Source organism: Lactuca sativa, chromosome 4, assembly GCF_002870075.4.
Source record: "Lactuca sativa cultivar Salinas chromosome 4, Lsat_Salinas_v11, whole genome shotgun sequence".
NCBI classification, from domain to species: domain Eukaryota; kingdom Viridiplantae; phylum Streptophyta; class Magnoliopsida; order Asterales; family Asteraceae; genus Lactuca; species Lactuca sativa.
The window spans coordinates 342,848,361-342,863,317 of record NC_056626.2 but is presented as its reverse complement, the minus strand read 5'-3'; positions in this window follow the sequence as shown (position 1 = coordinate 342,863,317).

Genomic DNA, 14,957 nt, shown 5'->3' with positions numbered 1-14,957 from the left:
AATGGGCTAAGCTTAAATGGGAGTCCATGGATGGTCCATAGAGCTTTTAACCCATGGATCCTTGGAATAGGAAAAGACATGGGTTATTAGGGTTTACCCTAATCATCTACACTATATAAAAAGGCTTGTGATGCTTGAAATGACACTAAGTGTGTGTGCATAAGAGTGACCGATTTCTAGAAGCTAGACACACTCTCTAATAAAGTTTTTCCAAGTTTGTGGTGTTTTGTGATTTCCATTTGAGGCATTCACAGTATTGGTGCTTGGCTCTCAAACTCCAAAGGAATCAACTCACAATCAAAGGTATGTAATTCTTCTAATTGTTTTATGTTTAAAAGTACCCCATGCCATGCTAGATAGGTTATGAACCTTGGAAAAATTATTTTGCATGTATCATAGTCAAACATAGATCCATGGTTTCTAGGGTTGCATGAACACCTTAGGAGTGTTAGTTTGCTTAAAACCCAACAATGGTATCAGAGCCTAGGCTTGCTTGCTTGATATTTGTTGCAAAATAGTTGAAAAATCGATTTTTACGCAATCTGCATAGGGGGACTCGTCGAGTCCATTGGGGGTACTCGATGAGTCCAAGCGAATCTTCAACCAACTCGCCGAGTCAGTTCATGCACTCGACGAGTTGGTCATGCAGAGTGCAGTTTTTTCGATTTTGCTGTTGGAAATGGACTAGAAACATTACCCTAAAATGTTTTGGTGTTTTAAAACTTGTTTTAGATGGTGTAATGTTTGTGCTAATCCATTTACAATGGCTTATATCAAAATTCCATGCTTTGTATGTGTTCATATGATTCTTGAAATTTTGATATTCATGTTCTTGTTCTTATGAGTTTAGAAAATGATAGGAATTATTTGTTAAATTGTTTATGATTGATTCTTGATCATTTATGTGTTTTAATGGAGTCTATAATTTGTCCTCAAGTTATGGATTTCCAAAGGTCACTTTCTTTAAACTCACATTTAAAACACATAAGTTACATAAAAATGAAGAGTCTTCATTTTTATGAACCACTAACTCATTAGTTATGAGATAAAGAGTTTTGAATAGTTTCAAAACTTGTCCTCAAGTTTTGGAATTTGTAAAGTTGCACACGCTTTAATAAACTTTAATTCCAACCCTTAGAGTTTTAAAAGTTAAAATTCAACCCTTATACTATTATAACATTAATGGTTAATTATATATATATATATATATATATATATATATATATATATATATATATATATATATATATATATATATATATATATATAGAAGATTAATTCGTTTTACCTTTAGTAGGCCTCATTCACGAAGCCGGTCTATAAGGGGGTATAAGGCTGCTGCCTATAAAATGGCAGCTTAATGGGTGTCCATTCTCACCCACCGCTTCCTTGATCGGTGGAGGGTCGTTAACCGAACGGGTAGGACAATGACTTTAATTCTCATTAAAAGTATAATGATTATTATAAAGTAACTAATTTTTTTTAGTTCCCAATCTTAGTTACTTTAGGAAAATGTGAACATGGTGCTAACCCATGAAATTCACACTTTGTACGTTACCAAGTCGTTGGTGGAGCGTGTGTGGGTTACCGGCACACTAATTTGGACTAGTAAGGATAACAAAGGGTGACTTAATGTTTATCATAGATCAGTGGAGCGTGTGTGGGTTACTGACACATCGATTAGGTGATAATATTAAGGGTACCAAGTGAGTTTGCATGGTTATTCATACATTGTTTGGTGATCCTCGGCATCCCAGTCACAAAACTTGAAGGACAAAATCGAGATTGAAACATGCCATTGAAAAGTTCAATGAATCTCAAAAGAATCTAGGAATTTCTTGAACCAATTAAACCTAATAATTAATTTTGTTTTCGTGGTGGAAATTGGTGAATCGTCATTCACCTACCTTCAAATATGTTATAGCTTAGATTACGACATCCCTCTTCTAAGTTATAACATATTGTGTTGGATCCTAGCCTTAATATTACATTTGGGTGTCTTATTAAGGACTCTATATATCTAATCTAAACTTGTGCTTCTTCTTTTCAGATGTCTTCCAACAACAATGCTTCGGGCTCTAACCCTACCGGTTCCTTCTCTCTCATGAACCTTTGTGGGAGAGTCATCTTTGATGGTTCAAACTTCAATGATTGGATAAGAAACATCCAGATGGTCACACGCTATGAGGACAAGGAATATGTCCTCGACAAGGAGCTCAAGGAACTCGACGAGTCCATTGCTACTCCTCAGGAGATCGCTGACCTTAGGGCTCATGAGAGAGATGCCACCAAGGTGGCATGCATCATGATGGCCACTATGACAGTCGAACTCCAGAAGTCCTATGAGGACTGCTACCCTTTTGAAATGCACCAGGATTTGATGGACTGCTACCATCAGAGTGCACGTCAAGAGCGGTATGAGATTATCTCCTCCATGATAACAACTAGAATGAAGGATGGTGAACCCATCACGGCCCACATGCAGAAGATGCAAAGATTTGTGGACCATCTGCTAAAACTGAATGTGAAATTCCCCAAGGAATTGGAAATTGACATCATTTTACACTCCTTACCTCCTTTTTATGACCAATTCAGAATGACCTACCACATGAACAAGGAGGAGGTCACACTCAGCAAGCTTCAGGGACTCTTGAAGACCGCCAAAAGTGGTCTTAAAGGTAAGTCAGTTATTTCTACTCCTACTCCTACTACAACCCCTGTTTTGGCTATAGGACATGGCAAAGGAAAAAAGAGGAAGACCCCTTCGAAGGGTACCAAGTGAAAGTCTCTTGAAGGCTCCTCATCTGGAACCAAAAGTGGTTCTGTCATTCCTTCTGCCATCCCTAAGGATGTTGAATGCTACTACTGTCAGAATAAGGGGCACTGGAAGCAAAACTGCCCTAAATACTTGCAGGATCTCAAGGATGGGAAAGTGAAACCCACCCATGCAGGTATTTACACAATCTTGTCTAATAACTCACCATATTCTATGTCTTGGGTGCTTGATACAGGATGTGGTATTCACATATGTTCTGATTTGCAGGGCCTAAGAAGAAGTGAGGATGTGGAGCACGGGAAGATAAACCTGATTATGGGAAATAGGAAGGCTTCACATGTTTCCAAGATTGGAGTTTATACCTTGTTGCTAAGTAGTGGGTTAAAGTTAGATTTGAATAAATGTGTGTACTCGTCTGAAATGGCGAAAAATATTATTTCTTTTCATGGTTTGTACAAACAATGTTTTAACTTTTCATTTGATTATGAATGTGGTGGTATTAATGTTTTCTTTAATAATGTTTTTTATTTTAAAGCATTGCCTTGTGATGGTGTGTATGAAACTGTGTCGGTTGTAGACAACCTAGGAAATAATGTGTTGTGTATTGATTCTTCTACTAGCTTGGATAAGGCATCATTGTGGCATTGTCGTCTTGGACATGTAAACAAGAAACACATAGGCCAAATCCAAAAGGATGGAGTCTTGGAGTCATTTGACCTGAAGTCAGATGATAGTTGTGAGTCTTGTTTGCTTGGAAAAATGAGAAAATCACCCTTCACTGGTACTTGTGCAAGGGGTGAGGGTTTGTTGGACCTTATACATACTGATGTATGTGGACCATTTAAAACCACCACAAGGGATGTCAACCGCTATTATGTGACTTTTAATGATGATTACAGTAGATATGGTTATGTCTACTTAATCAAGCATAAGTCAGAGACCTTTGAAAAGTTTAAAGAGTTTAAACAGGAGGTAGAGAATCAATTGGGAAGGAGCATTAAGATGCTACGATCCGATTGAGGTGGTGAGTATCTTAGTACTGAGTTCCTTGACTATCTTAAGGAATGTGGGATTGTCTCACAATTGACACCTCCTAGGACACCACAGCTGAATGGTGTAGTTGAGAAGCATAATCGGACCTTGTTGGACATGGTTCGTTCCATGATGAGTCGAGTTTTGTTACCAATCTCTTTTTGAGGGTATGCCTTAGAGACTGCCGCCCATATCCTTAATCTAGTCCCTACAAAGAAGGTTACCAAAACACCTCACTAGATGTGGACTAGGAAAGTTCCTAATCTAGATCACGTCAAGATTTGGGGTTGCGAGGCTTTCGTGATACGCGAGAATCGGGATAAGCTCGAACCTCGAAGTGAGAGGTGTATTTTCATCGGCTACCCACAAAATTCTTTTGGTTACCTCTTCTACAGACCCAGTGAGAATGTGGTCTTTGTGGCAAGAAGAGGAATCTTTCGATAGAGAGAATTTATAAGCCAAGGAAACAGTGGGAGGCAAATTGATCTTGAAGAAATTCAAGAGTCAAGTGGTGAAGGAACCTTAGACACTAGCAATCAACCTGAGGAGGAAACTCCTATTGAACCAGCTGCTGAGTCTGTAGCTTCAAGGCGTTCCACAAGGATTAGGAACATGCTTGATTTCTATTATGGATTCCATATTACTACGGAAGGTGATACGTTTATCAGTGATAGTATACTAGTAAACTTGGATGAACCTAACAGTTTTAAGGAAGCCATGGCAGGCCCAAAGTCTGCTATATGGAACGAGGCTATGGACAGTGAGATACAGTCCATGTATGACAATCAAGTTTGGAACTTGGTTGACAATATACCAGGCTATAAGACAGTCGGGTGCAAATGGATATTCAAGAAGAAGACTGACATGGATGGAAAGGTGCACACTTACAAAGCGCGATTGGTTGCAAAAGGTTTTACTCAAACTTAGGGTATTGATTATGATGAAACCTCCTCACCAGTAGCAAAGATTAAGTCTATTAGGATTATGCTGGCCATTGCCGCATTTTATGATTATGAAATGTGTCAAATGGATGTCAAAACCACTTTCCTTAATGGGAAGCTGGCTGAGGATGTTTACATGGTTCATCCAGAGGATTTTGTCAGTCCAGAATATCCTAATAGGGTGTGCAAGCTTGAGAGATCTATTTATGGATTGAAACAAGCGTCTCGCAGCTGGAATCTTTGTTTTGATGAAAAGGTCAAAGAGTTTAGCTTCTCGAAAAGCGAAGATCAGTCCTGTGTGTATGTCAGAGCTAGTGGGAGTATAGTCAGCTTTTTGGTACTATATGTGGATGACATACTACTCATAGGAAATGACGTCCCAAATTTGCAGGAAGTGAAGTCCTAGCTTGGGAAGTGCCTTTCTATGAAGGACCTTGGGGAGGCTGCCTATATCCTAGGGATAAGGATATCAAGAGAAAGGAGTAAAAGACTAATTGGACTTAGTCAGAGTACTTACTTGGATAAAGTGTTGAAAAGGTTCAACATGCAGAATTCCAAGAAAGGAGATTTGCCGATCCAAAGCAATGCCAAACTGAGTAAGACTCAAAGATCAAGTACAGAGGAAGAGATGGCTGAGATGAGTCAAATACCGTATGCTTCCTCTGTTGGCTCGATCATGTATGCTATGACTTGTACTCACCCTGATGTGGCTTTTGTTTTGAGCATGGTCAACAGATATCAGGGGAATCCTGGCAAGGCTCATTGGGCTGCGGTAAAGAATATTCTCAAGTACCTACGAAGGACTAAAGATGGGATCCTTACCCTTGGTGGGAGTGAATACTTGAGGGTAATGGGGTATAGTGATGCTAGCTTTCAAACCGACAAGGATAACTTCCGCTCTCAGTCGGGCTGGGTCTTTACCCTAAATGGAGGGGAAATCACTTGGAAGAGTTCCAAACAAGAGACGATAGCTGATTCGACATATGAATCTGAGTACATAGCAGCAAGTGAAGCGGCAAAGGAGGCGATATGGCTGAAGAGCTTCATTGGAGATCTTGGAGTTATACCAACTATTAAGGAGCCTATGGAGATTTTTTGTGACAGCAATAGTGCAGTTGCCTTAGCCAAGAAACCAAGAGATCATGAAAGATCCCGACACATTGACAGAAAATATCACTTCTTAAGACACAAGATAGAAGAAGGATTCCTCGTGGCAAAGAGGGTATCGTCAGAAGAGAATCCTGCGGATCCCCTTACGAAAGTTCTGACGAGGGTTAAGCATTTGTAGCATGCGAGGCGCATCGGGCTGAGGGACGATATTAGTTTTACAGATTAGAAAGTTATTTCTTAAACTTGTAAAATGTAATCGACGTTTGATGATAAATAAAAGTTGTGATTTATTTATGAGTAAGGTGTTGCTATCATTGTCAATTGTTTACTATTATTTTAGTTTTGCATGTTTTGACTTCCAGAATAATCAAATTATTCAAACTTTCCACAGTCGTTCATACGTCGGAAGTAGGTATGAATCAAGATTGTCATGAATTGGGATTGTAGATGGATAAATGTGTTTTGACATGGCAATGGTTGCTACAAAATTCATGAGTGCTCATAAGTTATGAGTATTGGAATAAACCCATGCTCACTCGCATCAGTTCATGGAATTTATCTCGAGTGATTGTGAGACGGTAATATCGTATAAGTCTTCAAACCTAGAGATATGAGTTGTTGCCTATGAGTTGTTTATGCATTGATTGCACAAAAACGCATCAGTAACTTGATGTTATAAAACGTTCCTTTTGATGGGTTTTGGCCATATGAACATTCCTATGTGCACATGCAAACCCTAATGCTTGGATCTAGGTTTCTCTAATTAAACATGCTTTGAATCCAAGACTTCTAATGACTAATTAGGTATAAGAATAATACAAAATCAGATCTAGAAGTTTACCTTTGAATCTCTTGTTTGATCTTGTTGTCTTGGAGCTCTAGAGTCACAACTGTCACTCCTCTAATGGCTTATAAACACCAACTAGCAAGGAGGATGATTTGAGAGAGAGAGAGAGAGAGAGAGGAGAGGGAAGATTCGGCTAGGGTTTCTTTTCTTTTGAAGAGACGCCGATTTTCCTTGCCCTAGGTGTCTATTTATACTTGTAAGGCTCCTAGGGTTTCACCCTTAAACCCTAGTTGGATAATCTTTCCTTAAAGCAATCCTAATCCTTACCTAAGATAGCATTGGACGAATTTGAGGCTATCCCAAGCCCTAGAATTCGTCCATCCTCTATCCAATAAGGATTTACAACCCAAAGTGTAACTATCAAACAATTGACAGTTTATACCCTCTTATTTAATTAATCTCTTTAAGTCACCAAATTAATACTAATTAATCTATGACTTATATTAATCAAATAACAATATTATTATTGCTTATATTATTCTCATAATATATTAATAATATCTATTCTCTCATAATAAATCATCCTGTCAAGTTGCTATGGTGAAGGCAACCCAAAAGGACCATGCACAATCGGGTCAAATACTTGCCTAATATAGTTGCAGCCTTAGACACTATTCCAACAGTCTCCCACTTGGATAAGTCTAGTAACTATATGCACAAGTACAATCCGATTCGCAATCGTAGCTCTCAAAGACGTTGTCAAACTCTGATCTAATCAATCTTGTCCTTTAGATAAGGGATCGTACAGTCCTCTGTTAGATATCATGCTGATAATTCTATGGAATGATTAGTCAAGCAATTAGGTTTCTCGATCTCCGATTTATTCGACATAGAACTTAATCGAACACATCAATTCAGTTCTGACCGGGACCGGCACATAAGTCAAATCAAATCATCGAGCGGCCGAGATATCGCTTTTACCTTCTTAGGATAAAAGTTACAGATAAACTTCGACTTATATGCATTTACTTATTCATTAATCAACTATACACAACAATGCGTTTTTATAACATCGAGTTACTGATGCGTTTTCGCATTATCAATGTACAACCAATTAACAAATAAGAAACCATATATCTAGGTTTTAAAACTATAAGATATTATCGTCTTGCAATCACCCATTTATATCATATTCCATAATGTGATTCCAGCAAGCGCGGGTTTGTTCCAATGCTCAAAACCAGTTCATAAGCACTCATGAACATCGCAACAATCTTTTGCTATGTCTAATACCATTTAGACAATCTACGCACCAATTCACGAAAATCTTCATTCATATCTACTTCCAACATATGAACGATTGTGGATAATTTGAATAATTCGATTATTCTTAATAAACTCAATTATTCTGGAAGTCAAAACATGCAAAATGAAACAATAGTTAAACAATTAACATAAGACAATAACATTACTCATAAATAAAACTCCTTTATTTAATCATCAAATGTTAATTACATTTATCTATTCCACGTTTCTACTACTATCTAATCTATGCTAATATCATCCTTCAGCCCAACACTCCTAGCATGCTGCAAGTGCTTAACCCTACTCAGTCCCTTCGTAAGCGGATCTGCTGGGTTATCTTCTGATGATATCCTCTTCACTATGAGTTGTACTTCTTCTACACGATGTCTAATAAAGTGATATTTTCTGTCGATATGTCGAGATCTACCATGATCCCTTGGTTCCTTGGTCAAGGCAACCGCTCCTTTATTATCGCAGAAAATTTCCATGGGCTCCTTTATGGCGGGTACAACTCCAAGATCACCAATGAAGTTCCTCAACCATATCGCCTCCTTCGACGCTTCGCTCGCTGCAATGTACTCTGATTCGCACGTTGAATCAGCTATGGTTTCCTGCTTGGAACTTTTCCAAGTCACTGCTCCTCCATTCAGGGTAAAGAACCAGCCCGACTACGAACGGTAGTTGTCCCTGTTGGTCTGAAAGCTGGCGTCACTATACCCTCGCACCTTCAAGTCATCACTCCCTCCGAGGACTAAGAACCATTCCTTCGTCCTTCGAAGGTACTTAAGGATATTCTTAACCGCAATCCAATGGGCTCTGCCAGGGTTCCCTTGATATCTACTAACCATGCTCAAAGCAAAGGCTACATCAGGGCGAGTACAAGTCATAGCGTACATCATTGAGCCAACGGTGGAAGCGTATGGTACTCGGCTCATTTCTGCTATTTCTACTTCGGTACTCGGACTTTGAGTCTTACTCAACTTGGCATTACTTTGTATCTGTAATTCCCCCTTGTTTGAGTTTTCCATACTAAAACGTTTTAGTACCTTCTCTAAGTAAGTGTTCTGACTAAGTCCTATTAGTCTCTTACTTCTTTCTCTCACTATCCTTATTCCCAAAATATAGGAAGCCTCTCCGAGGTCCTTCATAGCGAAGCACTTCCCGAGCCAGGACTTAACCTCCTGCAGAGTCGGGATGTCGTTTCCTATGAGTAGTATGTTATCGACATACAAAACGAGAAAGCTAACTATGCACCCACTGGCTTTGACATATACACATGATTCATCTTCGCTTCGTACAAATCCAAACTCTTTGACTTTCTCATCGAAGCAAAGATTTCATCTGCGAGATGCTTGCTTAAGTCCATAAATAGACTTCTCAAGCTTACACACTCTATTCAGATGCTTCGGATCCACAAACTCCTCTGGCTGAGCCATGTAAACATCCTCAGCCAACTTCCCGTTAAGGAAAGCGGTCTTGACATCCATTTGCCAAATCTCATAATCATGAAATGCGGCAACAACTAGCATCACTCTAATAGATTTTATCTTTGCAACTGGTGAGAAGGTCTCGTCATAGTCAACTCCGGGAGTTTGAGTAAAGCCCTTCGCGACCAATCGCGCTTTATATGTGTGTACGTTTCCATCCACGTCGGTCTTCTTCTTGAAGATCCATTTGCACCTAACGGTCTTACGTCCGGGCACACTATCAACCAAATTCCAAACTTGGTTATCATACATGGATTGGATCTCGCTATCCATTGCCTCTTTCCATTTCACAGACTCCGGGCCTGCCATGGCTTCCTTATAGCTATTAGGTTCATCAAGGTTTATTAGTGTACCATCACTAATATACGTGTCCCCTTCGGTAGTAATATGAAAACCATAAAACCGGGGTTGAACTCTAACTCTTTTGGAATGTCTAAGAGGTAAGGACTCGTCAATCGGTTCAACCGGGGTTTCCTCCTCGGGTTGAGTGCCAGCGGTAGAGGTTCCTTCATCTATCGACTCTTGAATCTCTTCAAGCTCGATTTGCCTCCCACTGTCTCCTTGGCCTATGAGTTCTCGCTCTCAGAAAACTCCTCTCCTCGCAACAAAGACAACATTGTCCTTCGGTCTATAGAAGAGATATCCAAAGGATTTATGCGGGTAGCCGATGAAAATACATAGCTTACTATGAGGTTCGAGCTTGTTGTGAGTATCTCGTCTTACGAAAGCCTCGCAACCCCAAACCTTGATATGTGCCAACGAGGGAGCTTTCCCTGTCCACATCTCGTGAGGTGTTTTGGAAACCTTCTTAGTAGGGACTCGGTTAAGGATATGGGCGGAAGTCTCTAAGGCATACCCCCAAAAAGAGATAGGTAGTGAAGCACGACTCATCATAGAGCGAACCATATCCAATAAGGTTTGATTACGCCTTTCTGCCACACCATTCAACTACGGTGTCCTAGGAGGCGTCAATTGTGAAACTATTCCACACTCCCTGAGATAATTGTGGAATTCAAGACTTAGGTACTCTCCTCCTCGATCGGATCGAAGCATCTTGATTTCCATGAGTGCTCATAAGTTATGAGTATTGGAATAAACCCACGCTCACTTGCATCAGTTCATGGAATTTATCTCAAGTGATTGTGAGACGGTAATATCGTATAAGTCTTCAAACCTAGAGATATGAGTTGTTGCCTATGAGTTGGCTATGCATTGATTGCACAAAAACGCATCAATAACTTGATGTTATAAAACGTGCCTTTTGATGGGTTTTGGCAATATGAACATTCCTATGTGCACATGCAAACCCTAATGCTTGGATCTAGGTTTCTCTAATTAAACATGCTTTGAATCCAAGACTTCTAATGACTAATTAGGTATAAGAACAATACAAAATCAGATATAGAAGTTTACCTTTGAATCTATTGTTTGATCTTGTTGTCTTGGAGATCTAGAGTCACAATTGTCACCCCTCTAATGGCTTACAAACACCAACTAGAAAGGAGGATGATTTGAGAGAGAGAGGAGAGGGAAGATTCGGCCAGGGTTTCTTTTCTTTTGAAGAGATGCCGATTTCCCTTGCCCTAGGGGTCTATTTATACTTGTAAGGCTCCTAGGGTTTCACCCTTAAACCCTAGTTGGATAATCTTTCCTTAAAGCAATCCTAATCCTTACCTAAGATGGCCTTGGACGAATTTGAGTCTATCCCATTCCCTAGAATTCGTCCATCCTCTATCCAATAAGGATTTACAGCCCAAAGTGTAACTATCAAACAATTGACAGTTTATACCCTCTTATTTAATTAATCTCTTTAAGTCACCAAATTAATACTAATAAATCTATGACTTATATTAATCAAATAACAATATTATTATTGCTTATATTATTCTCATAATATATTAATAATATCTATTCTCTCATAATAAATCATCCTGTCAAGTTGCTATGGTGAAGGCAACCCAAAAGGACCATGCACAATCGGGTCAAATACTTGCCTAATATAGTTGCAGCCTTAGACACTATTCCAAAACCTTTGTGTATGATTCAACAAGTAGTAGAACAATCATTTGAGTCGAAGTTTATCTGTTCCGTCTTGGATTAGAAGTGATATCTGGGCCCCTCGATGATTTTGTTTGACCCATGTACCGGGACCGGTCAGAACTAAATTGATGTGTTCGATTAAGTTCTTTGTCAAACAAATCGGAAATCGGGAAACAAACTGCTGGATAATAAGTAAAACATTGTTCCATGTATTTGTCCGGCTGATATCATGAGAATAGAGGATTATATGATCACTTATCTAAAATGGCGCTTCATAGTTCAACAGAGTTTTCGAGAGCTACGATTACCGGTTGGTTCCTGAAGTAATATAAGCAAATACAGTTATCAGACTTATCCAAGTGGGAGTCTGTTGGATAAGGTGTCTAAGTCCATAACTTATTTGGTATATACTTGACCCGACCCGGCATGGGCCATTTGGGTTGCACTTCACCCGAACTATTTATATGGATAATATTTATGAGAATAGTATGTTTATGATTTATTAATATATTATAAGTTATAATATATTAATATGAAATCATATTATTTAATTAGTATTGATTTTAAATTAATTATGAATTAATTTAGTGATCAAAAGGTGACTAATTAAACATGGGCTATTATATTTATATAGTGTGGGCTAACACTCATTAGGAAATGGGCTAAGCTTAAATGGGAGTCCATGGATGGTCATCCTTGCAAGAGGAAAAGACATGGGTTATTTGGGTTTACCCTAATCATCTACACTATATAAATAGGCTTGTGATGCTCGGAATGACACTAAGTGTGTGCATAAGAGTGGCTGATTTCTAGAAGCTAAACATACTCTCTCATAAAGTTTTTCCCTGTTTGTGGTGTTTTGTGATTTCCATTTGAGGCATTCACATTATTGGTGCTTGGCTCTCAAACTCCAAAGGAATCAACTCACAATCAAATGTATGTAATTCTTCTAATTCTTTTATGTTTAAAAGTACCCCATGTCATGCTAGATCGGTTATGAACCTTGGAAAAATTATTTTGCATGTATCATAGTCAAACATAGATCCATGGTTTCTAGGGTTGCATGAATTCCTTAGGAGTGTTAGTTTGCTCAAAACCCAACAGGTAGGACACTTTAGGGTTCTTGATGTTAAATTATTTATTGCTTTCAATAGAGAAAACTTAAGGGTTCAGTTGTTTTTGCCACATGTATTAATTATAACTTATAAAACCTATCAGTGGTATCAGAGCCATAGTGTTCAATTGATTATGCATAATGTTGAATCTATCAAAATTAGTGTTTATAGAAATTAAACACTAAGGGATGAGATTTCGAAAATGATTAGGGTTCTTGAAACCCTAGCCTCCACCCCTTCAATTTTGAAAATGGATAGGGGTTTTTAGGGTTTATCTAGCTTCCTAAATTATTATTCTAATATCATTAAAATAGAAAAATAAAATTGGATAATCCATTCCTTAATTTTCAAAAATTAGTCAGGGTAATGAATTAGGATTAGATTTGAATTATTTAATTAATTTTTTAATAGTTAATAATTACTTAATCTATAAATGATTTACGTTAATTTAATTAATAGTTAATTAAAAGATAAATATTAAATTATAGTTGGTTTAAATTTAATTTGAATTAAAAAGTTTAATTTAGATAATTAAAAGTTTAAACCTTGTATTTTAAAATGTTTTAAAATACACCTTACATATATATATATATATATATATATATATATATATATATATATATATATATATATATATATATATATATATATATATATAAAGTTAATTGCTATATGTATAAGAATAAGTCAGTCGAATCGCTAATATGCATCATTCCCGAAGCTATGCTATAAGGGGGTATAAGGAAGTGGCCTATAAAATGGTCGTTGAATGGGTGTCCACTCTCACCCAACACTCCCTTGTATGGTGTAGAGTCGTTAGTAGAGCAAGTTCGCTAAAACATAACCTCATTAAAAGTATAATGATGCAAAAGTACTGGAACCTTCTTTAAAAATCTCACTCTAATTACTTTAGGTAAAATATGAGAAGTATGCCAATCCATGTAAATTTACATCATGCTTTATATGTCGTTAGTGGAACATATGTGGTTAACTGACACACTAATAGGGACTTTAAAGAGAAATGATGGGCATCTAAGAAATTATCATTGTTATTGGAGCGTGTGTGGTTAACCGACACATTAATTAGAGATTATAAATGACAGCGAAGTTGCCAAGCGTGTTTGCATGGTTATTCTCATCTTAATGTGATCAACAACATCCTAATCAGAAATAGAAGAGCATAATCTGAGATTAAACATGCCATTGATATGATTCAATGAATCTCAAAAGATCTAGGAATTTCATAGATTGAAATTGGTGAATTGTTTTACCTACCTTCATAAGTTCACAATAAGATTTCAGCATCCATCTTCTAAGTTGTGAATTGTTATATTGGATCCTAGCCTTGAGTATTTATTATGGGTTAAAATATTAAGGAATTCATATCAACTAAATAAAACTTTTCTTCTCCTATAGATGTCTACTTCTATGGTGATGCTACTGCTTCTTAAACCTCCACAAACAACAATAACTTCACTCTATTATCGACCCTCTTTAAAGAGAAATTAGCTGGTCCAAACTACATGAAATGGATGCAAAATCTAAAAAAATGACTCTTCGATACGAGGGTAAAGAATATATCCTCGATAAACCTTTACTCGAAATCGATGTGTAACGTCCTAACAATACCGAGTAAAATTTTCATTTTAAATAAGTAAATCCATTCATTAATTATTCCAAAAATGATCAGAGTCAAAGTATTCTCAAAACATCAGAGTAATTTGTAAACACTCACTGTAGAATAAAACTCCATGGGATACAGTGCAATCAAGACGATCCCTTCCTTTTGGAAACGGAAATACCTGAAACCATAAAAATAAACAATAAGCACAAAGCTTAGTGAGTTCCTCAAACTACCACATACCATACATGTCATACGTATCATACTAAAACATGTAACGGGTCTATTTCACCCCTGAGTCCCTTTTGACTCGCTAAGTCCTTTCTGACTCACTGAGTCCCTTCCAATTCTCTGAGTCCCTTCTGACTCCTTCAATATCATTCAACCGATACAAGTATATTTCACCCCTATAGCTAAGCATATAATCATACTAGCAAGAATCATGTATACAAAAAGCACATAAAGGAATATCAGTAAGTTTCACAAAGACCACTACTATCCTACAACATAATCCAATGGGCCAACATTAATGCCTTCGACCCACAAGTACAGTCAGGAGACTCACCTCACAGTCTGATAGAATAACTGCACCAATCATTGCTCCAAAAGCTGTCTGTATTGGTTACCTATATAATTAATAGGGACCCAAATCTCAACTACTATTCAAATTACCCAAAATGCCCTTAGTTCAAAATTGGTTAAATTTAAAAAGTCAAAAAGTGAAAGGAGGTCAACATTGACTG